The 7,497-nt window shown below is 40.1% G+C and overlaps 1 protein-coding gene and 2 non-coding genes across 4 annotated transcripts in view; 2 read left to right on the top strand and 1 right to left on the bottom strand.

Annotated features, from left to right (window-relative positions):
* The first annotated feature begins 4,394 nt into the window (after positions 1-4,394).
* LOC124081275 (U6 spliceosomal RNA) lies at positions 4,395-4,501 on the top strand. Its single transcript, XR_006848004.1, has one exon. It is a non-coding gene; the product is annotated as a U6 spliceosomal RNA (small nuclear RNA).
* An 892-nt stretch (positions 4,502-5,393) lies between these two features.
* Positions 5,394-5,500, bottom strand: LOC124081274 (U6 spliceosomal RNA). Its single transcript, XR_006848003.1, has one exon. It is a non-coding gene; the product is annotated as a U6 spliceosomal RNA (small nuclear RNA).
* Positions 5,501-5,877: 377 nt separating this feature from the next.
* Positions 5,878-7,497, top strand: part of Akap6 (A-kinase anchoring protein 6) — a 589,717-nt gene continuing 588,097 nt past the window's right edge. For both annotated transcript variants that reach the window (XM_046427476.2, XM_058573661.1), the window contains exon 1: positions 5,878-6,073. The gene's annotated coding sequence lies outside the window, so the exon portion shown is untranslated. The remainder of the gene's footprint in view (positions 6,074-7,497) is intronic.

Raw genomic sequence — 7,497 nt, 5'->3', positions numbered from 1 at the left:
TCAAAACATGTACAACCTACCAGCAATGTGTGAGAGTTCTAGTTTTTTCACATACTTGCACTTTGGTATTGTTAGTCATTTTAATTTTGCCATTTTAGTAGGTGTGAAATGGTATTCACTGTGTAGTAACTTAAAGTTTTCTGATGGTTAATGATGCTAAACATCTTTTTGTGAAATGTCTTTTCAAGACTTTTGATAATATTTTCTCTGAGTTGTTCTTTAATTATTGGTTCCTGATTTCTTCTTCTTGTTTTTTTTTTTTTTCCATACTGGAGATTAAACCCAGGGGAACTTTATCAATGAGCCACATTCCCAGCCCTTTTTAATATTTTATTTAGAGACAGAGTCCCACTGAGTTGCTTAGGGCCTCACTAAATTGCCGAGGCTGGCTTTGAATTCCTGATCCTCTTGCCTCAACCTCCCGAGCCACTGGCATTAAGGTGTGTGCCAATGTGCCTGGCTCCTAATTTATTCCTTATATAAATTTCTGATATTTGATTATGATTATTTCCTCCCAGCATGTGTCTTCTCTATTACTTTTTAAAGGATGTCTGGTTGAGCAGAGTTTTAAGCTTTGATGAAGTGCAATTTATCAAAATTTTAATGGATCCTGACTTAGAAATCTTTGTTAACCTTGAGGTTGCAAAAATGCTTTCCTATGCTTTCTTTTAGAATCTGTATCTCAAATTATTTTTTTGTGCACTTGAAAGACAATTGAGTTTTACCAACCCTTTTAGGAGCTCTAAGAAATACAAATAAACTATAGCTATACGGGGATGCTACAATGAAAAATAATTGATTAGAACCAAAGTTTATTGCCTAAACTAGAAAGCTGATCTTGTTTGATAAAACATGCATTCAAATAACAAAACACTATGCAATTCTGAATCACTTGTATTATTGGAGAACAACATAGGCACAGATGACCTCACTTTGATCATTTCATTACTGTTTTATATGGCTGCAGTTTTTCCTTTTTTTTTTTTTACCTCTATGACAATTATATTACATTTCATTTCATGTGTAAACATCATAAGTCTAAAGAAGGTAACCATGAAGCACTTTTTGAGAGAAAGAAGAAAGCTAGTTTGAGATTGATTTTTTTTTTCCTTCATAATCTAGAAACAGAACAAGACCTGGCTGAAATTTTTATGTTCTATGTATTGATTGCCTAGGAATTTCAAAACAGTTCATAAAGATTTTTCTGGCTCTCTCTCTCTCTATATATATATATAGATATCTCTAATGTTAATTTATATCACAGAATTATGGAAGCATGCGATTTGGATTCTGAAGACTTGGAGTTCAAATGTTCTTTCTGTAACCTGCTTATTACCACTATGAGTTTAAGCATTCACAAGCCTCATTCATAGCAGATGTGATGCTGAGCCTATCTGAAAATACCCAAGCCATGTGATACCTGTGTCAGACTGGTTTCACTCCAGGAAACTGTCTGCTTTGTTTTGGGAATAAGAGGGAATTTCTGAGTACACAGACTCTGTCAGTCAATCCTTTTCTCTCTTGCGAACAGTTGTTGGAATAGTGGCCAAATTGAGAAGCCTTGTTCCTTCTTTGCCTTCAACAGTTTATGAACTCAGGCTAAAATAAAAAAAACAAAACAAAAACAAAAACTTTTTGGGGAGGCAGTGTTAAGGAGGAGGGCTGATTTTCTTAAATTACCATTTTTCATAGATTCTCAGATCCCATTATTGTGTGCTGTGTCCTGAGGCTACATCCTTCTACTAGCAAACCCAATAGTGGTGATTTTGTTAAAGCCAAACACATCTTCTACTGCAATAAATTAATGTTGTTAATTTGAATTTGTTGATCTCTACTTTTGTATTTAATTTGTAAATATGGTTTTGGTTTTAGAGTTGTATAACAGCTGAAAGAATGAGGAGTTTATGCCCAGTTTTCTGTTTAGATTTATCTAAATAATAGGTCACTGAAATAACACTGGAAGTCCAAGGGAGAACTTCTTTTTTTAAAGGGTGTCATAAAAATCACCTGTGAGAAATTCTATTCTAGTTTTTTTTTTAATATTTCTTTTTTAATTGTAGATGGACACAATACCTTTCTTTTATTTACTTATTATTATTATTTTTTTAATGTGTGGTGCTGAGGACCAAACCCAGAGCCTCATACATGCTAGGTGAGCGCTCTACCACTGAACCACAACCCCATCCCCTCTATTCTAGTTTTTTTAACATTACATTGTTCAATAGTGCCATGACTCTAAAATTATGTTTTCTTACTATTTCTGTACACATTTGATACTTTAAAACCACTTTATATACAAAGATTTTTCATCTTAATAAATTTGTTGTGCTGCAAACCTTCCATTTTTTTCTGTATATATTTGATATTTGGTAAACATTTCTTTCAAATTCTTTCTTCCCCCTCCCCTCCCCCTCCTCCTCTCCCCCTCCCCTCCCCCTCCTCCTCTCCCCCTCCTCCTCTCCTCCTCCTCCTCTCCTCCTCCTCCTCCTCCTCCAAACATTTCTTTCAAATTCTTTCCTCCTCCTCCTCCTCCTCCTCCTCCCCCTCCCCCTTCCCCTCCCCCTCCCCCTCCTCCTCCTAAAAGGTTTATAAATAATCATCCTGGAGTGTAGCCTGACTCAGAAAGAACTTAAAACGTGTAGAGACATCAAGTTGGTGACCCTGTTAACTCTGACCAGCTTTCCGACTATAGATGTCTTTAAGCATGTATCATTCAATAAATGTAAAGTTTTTAAGAAAGTAAGATGAAAGAATTTTGATATATTTCTTCAAACTATAAAACTGAACATCAATTTACTATTTCTTAATAGCTTTGAAGTCAGAAATAACATATTGGAAAGACAGGCCATTAGAAGAAATATATCAAAGCATATTTTATTTGTAATTGGAAAATTTAACTCAACAGGCATGTCATTTTTTTGAGTGGAGAATGAATATAGTTTTTAATTACTTTTCAAAAGCTGTGAGAGAAAATAATTACAATCATAAACAAAAAGAAAGGTAGGTTTAGCAATAATCCCTGTGGGCTTTCTATTCCCTTCTTGGTTTTTGTCTTAGCAATACTAGAATTCTTATATGATTTCACACTATTTTCTTTTTGCGCATCAGAAAATAGGGTGTCAGGAAATTCCTCGAAATTACTGACGTTCAGCAGGTTTTTATTCCAAAAAATACTGTATTACAGTTGAGGGTGAGAGTGCAATAACAGAAAGGAGAAAAAAAGAAAACTCCAGTTATTATACTAACATGCCATAGTCCTTATTAATGATGCCATTTAAATTCGAGGCCTTCACTTACTTCCGTATGTGGAATACCGTAACCATATCAATACCAGAGGCTTTAACCTGTGGACTTCATTTCACAACGCGTAAGGCTATGACTCGAACAGCACAAATTTTACTATAATTAAAAATCGGAATGTTTGACAATAATGGAACATTTCTTGCATATAGGTTTGTCTGGCAGTTTGTATCGTAATAGGGGCAGAGTGCAGTATAAGGATGATTCTGCAAGTGGACGGTGTTAAGTACTCAAAACAAGCTCTCAGGCCAAACAGGCAGGCTTCAGCCGGTCCTTCAGCAGTGCGAATCTTAGGCAGCCTGGCACCTGCAACCGGCTCTAGGGCAAGACACCTGTGAAGAGGCGTGGCCCTGGTCAGCGTTTCTGCGCTCGGGAGTCCACTGCGCCTGCGCAGCTTTGGACACAGCCTTGAGTTACCTGAGGGGGGGGGGAACTGGGAGAGGAGGGGCGTGGTCACCCGTCCAAGTCCTTCCGCTCCGGGTCCGGAGCCTGCGTACTACGGATAAATGCGTGCTCATGCACGCAGAGTCCCAGGCAACTTGGAGTGTGGTGTGGACAGTTACAGGACTGAGTAGTTGGGAGGGATCGCCCAGAGGAATCGCTCTGGGCGAACTTCAAAGCCTTCTGGCAAAAGGCCCCTACTTCACTGTGAAATATTGAGAAGAGTTCCAAATTTTTCTAGTAGGACCCTTGTACGATTCAGGGACTAGCAGGCCAAGGATTCCCAAGCTCGCAGAAAGACTTCTGAGAGACAGCCTGCGCGCGGCGTGAATTCCCAGCATGCCCTGCGGGCCGAGAGCTAAGGTCCAAAAACACTCTGCCCCAAGCCTGGGTGCCGCCAGGAGGCCACTTACCCGAAGTGCCACGGGCGTTCATTTGCATGTAACCCGACAGGTAAACTCAGCAGGTCCCAAAAATCACTGCCAGGAGCGGCCTAGCGACGCGAACACCAGAAGTGCGGATCTGGTGAAGTGGTTCCCTTACATTAAACTTTCCTAAACGTCCCGGGGTAGATGAGATGAGAGTAGGTCACCCTAAGTAAGAGAGGCGAGAGCCCGCCGTACTTTATATAGACTGTGTGCAGTTTGGGGAGCGTGCTCGCTTCGGCAGCACATATACTAAAATTGGAACGATACAGAGAAGATTAGCATGGCCCCTGCGCAAGGATGACACGCAAATTCGTGAAGCGTTCCATATTTTGTGCAGTTCCCAAATTAGACTTCCGTGAGGATGAAAGAAGTACAGGTTCCTTGCTGTCTGGTTCTCCTGCTCTGTGTTTGGGCCCAAGCACCCTACTATCGATACAGCATCCTATTCACGTTACTATTACCGAAAATAATCCTTCTGTCTGCACCTGAATACTATTTTCCATTTATCCGATTCTGCTTCTGAATTAAGCACTGAACTTTAAATCGTATTTCCTATAACAGAATCCGTCAGATATGTGTAAACGGACCTTTCTGATGGCCCTTTTTATACAAAAAGAGACTAGTGAAAACAGATCCTAATGAACTTGCTGCTTTTAGCCAAACTTTATTGGTCCTGGAGCTCCTCAATCAATTCAAGGCACCGGCCAACAGTGAGCTCATCCAGACAACACCAGCCCTTGGTAATAACCTTTGCTTTTGTGCGGCTTCACAGACCGAGAAAGAAAGAGGGTGGATGTCACTCAAGAAATAAATAATGTTGCTTCCTTTTGAAGGACTCATTAATTTAGCAATGATTTAGTAAAAATCCATCCAGCAATTCGCATGTCAGGTATCTCCTAAGTGAATAACAAACAAACAAACAAAAAAGCCAAACTATCCGGGCCTCTGGAATTTGTGCTCTTAGGTAGACAAATCATAACTCAATTTCTGACTTTTAAGTTAAATGACAGGGAGAGGCACACTGACATTTTCTCATGTTTGAGATACGTACTAAGGACATAGTCATACACAATTTTTCAAATGTAATTCCTTTTTGTTCTCTTTTCATAGATCAATTACAGGAATATTTTTGTTTGAAAGTTACATTTCAATATTGGGTGTTATCCACTGTATTTTGAGCCTGTTTTCTCATATAAAATAGTGAAGTTGTATTTTGTGTTTGCACAAAATATGGAACGCTTCACGAATTTGCGTGTCATCCTTGCGCAGGGGCCATGCTAATCTTCTCTGTATCGTTCCAATTTTAGTATATGTGCTGCCGAAGCGAGCACGCTCCCCAATCTGCACACAGTCTATATAAAGTACGGCGGGCTCTCGCCTCTCTTACTTAGGGTGACCTACTCTCATCTCATCTACCCCGGGACGTTTAGGAAAGCTTGCAGTTACGGAACCGCATCACCAGATTCGTACGCTTGGTGTTCGCGTTGCTAGATCGCATCTGGTAGTGAGGGACCTACTAAGTTTACCTGTCGGGTTACATGCAAATGAGCTCCCGTGGCACTTTGGGCCCGTGGCCCCCAGGTTGCACCCAGGCACCGGGCTGAGAGTTTCGGCCGTAGCGCTCCGCCCGCGAGGCATGCTGGGAATGCACGCTCCTAGCTGTAGAAAGCCCAGGGAGCGGGAAACGGGACGTCCCGTCAGGAGACGCTGCGCTGAGATAGTGGTTTGTGGGTTGCGCACATTTATAGCAGGTCATTTCACCACTTAAACTTAACTTCCTCTGATGAGAACATGGAGGAGAGAGAGGAGAGAGAGAGAGAGAGGAGAGAGAGAGAAAGAGAGAGAGAGAGAAGAGAGAGAGAGAGAGTTATCACCTGACCATTGTCATACCTATAAAAATTAAGGTAATTTCTTAATATTAGCTAATATTCAATCCATGTTAAATTTTTTATTTATTTCAAAAGATGCCACTTCATGATTGAATTTTCATAAGGACCCAAACAAGATTTCACGTGGTATTTGGTTGCTATGACTGTTAGGTCTGTTTTGTCTACTAATGGTCTCCATTCTGTTTTTCTTCATGCCATTGACTTATTGAGAAAACGGGATATTTGCCCTGTGAAATGCCTTTAATTTGGTCCATTTTTTAAGGATGTTGTTTGCAATGTTTCTTTTTTTAAAATATTTTTTTATTTTTAGTTGTACACGTTTATTTATTTTTATATGGTGTTGAGGTTTGAACCCAGGGCCTCGCGCATGCTAGGTGAGCGCTCTACCGCTGAGCCACAACCCCAGCCCCATTATTTCTTGAAAATATATAGTTAGGTATAAAGTCAGATTCCTGCTAAGTTATTTATATTTGCATATACAGGATACTGATAGGGTATGCACTTGCTATTGCATCTCAGCAGGGAACATGAAATAGTGTTAGTGACGTGCAACCCTCACCAGTGAGTTCTGGTGGTATCAACAGCCCGATCCCTCCATTATAACATACTCATGAAATCTTTCACTTAGTGGCTTTAGAATACAATGATGAATATTGGCCAGGTAAAGGGTTTGTGTTGAATCCTAGGCTCATGAGTTACAAAGATGTAACCACAAGGTCTTTGGTGGCAAAGTTCTGTACTCCACGGAAGACACTTGAGAGAATAAGACCTTGAAAAGAGATTAAAATAAATTGTTCATGTTGAGACTCCGGATCATTGGGTCACCTATTAACAGGTGCTTTCCATAATGCAGGTTTTTTAGCTAACAAATTCCCTTTCTTACTTGGGCTAGGTTGAAGTTGTCTGTCTCCTCACTGCTGAGGTCTCTTCTGTAGTCTTTTAATGCTGGTCCTGAGGGCTTAGGCCATACCTCTCCTGCACTATTATACTTTAGTTATTCTGTCTTCCTGTCCAATCAAGTGGATAAACAGAAATAGCTTTGCTTTTCACCTGTACTCATCTCTGTTTGAATGTAGGCTGTGTTTCTTTTTTGGATATTTTCTGCACTTACATTACACATCATTTAGTAGGGCATTGTGCCAGGGGTATTCAAGTTTAAACATCTTGGGTTTCCTTACTCTGTTCTCTCATTTTTGTTAAAAATTGTCTTTTTTCAAACCATTGTCCTCCCCTATGGCCTTTTCGTCCTGTTTCTTCTTTCCTGTGGTTTACCTCCCTCATTACATTTTATGCATCACTAACTGAACATGTTTATCCAGATCACCTTATGCCTTTATTATTATGCTGATATCTTCACATTACACATTTGCAATATTAAAACACTATTGGTGGGCTGGGGTTGTGGCTTAGTGGTAGAGTGCCTGGCATGCGTGAGGCGC

The sequence above is a fragment of the Marmota monax genome, unplaced genomic scaffold, assembly GCF_021218885.2.
Source record: "Marmota monax isolate L192 unplaced genomic scaffold, Marmota_monax_Labrador192_F-V1.1 WCK01_AAM20220418_F8-fsc00222, whole genome shotgun sequence".
NCBI classification, from domain to species: Eukaryota; Metazoa; Chordata; class Mammalia; order Rodentia; family Sciuridae; genus Marmota; species Marmota monax.
Note: the sequence above shows the minus strand (reverse complement) of the source record. Positions and strands in the feature narration are given on the sequence as shown.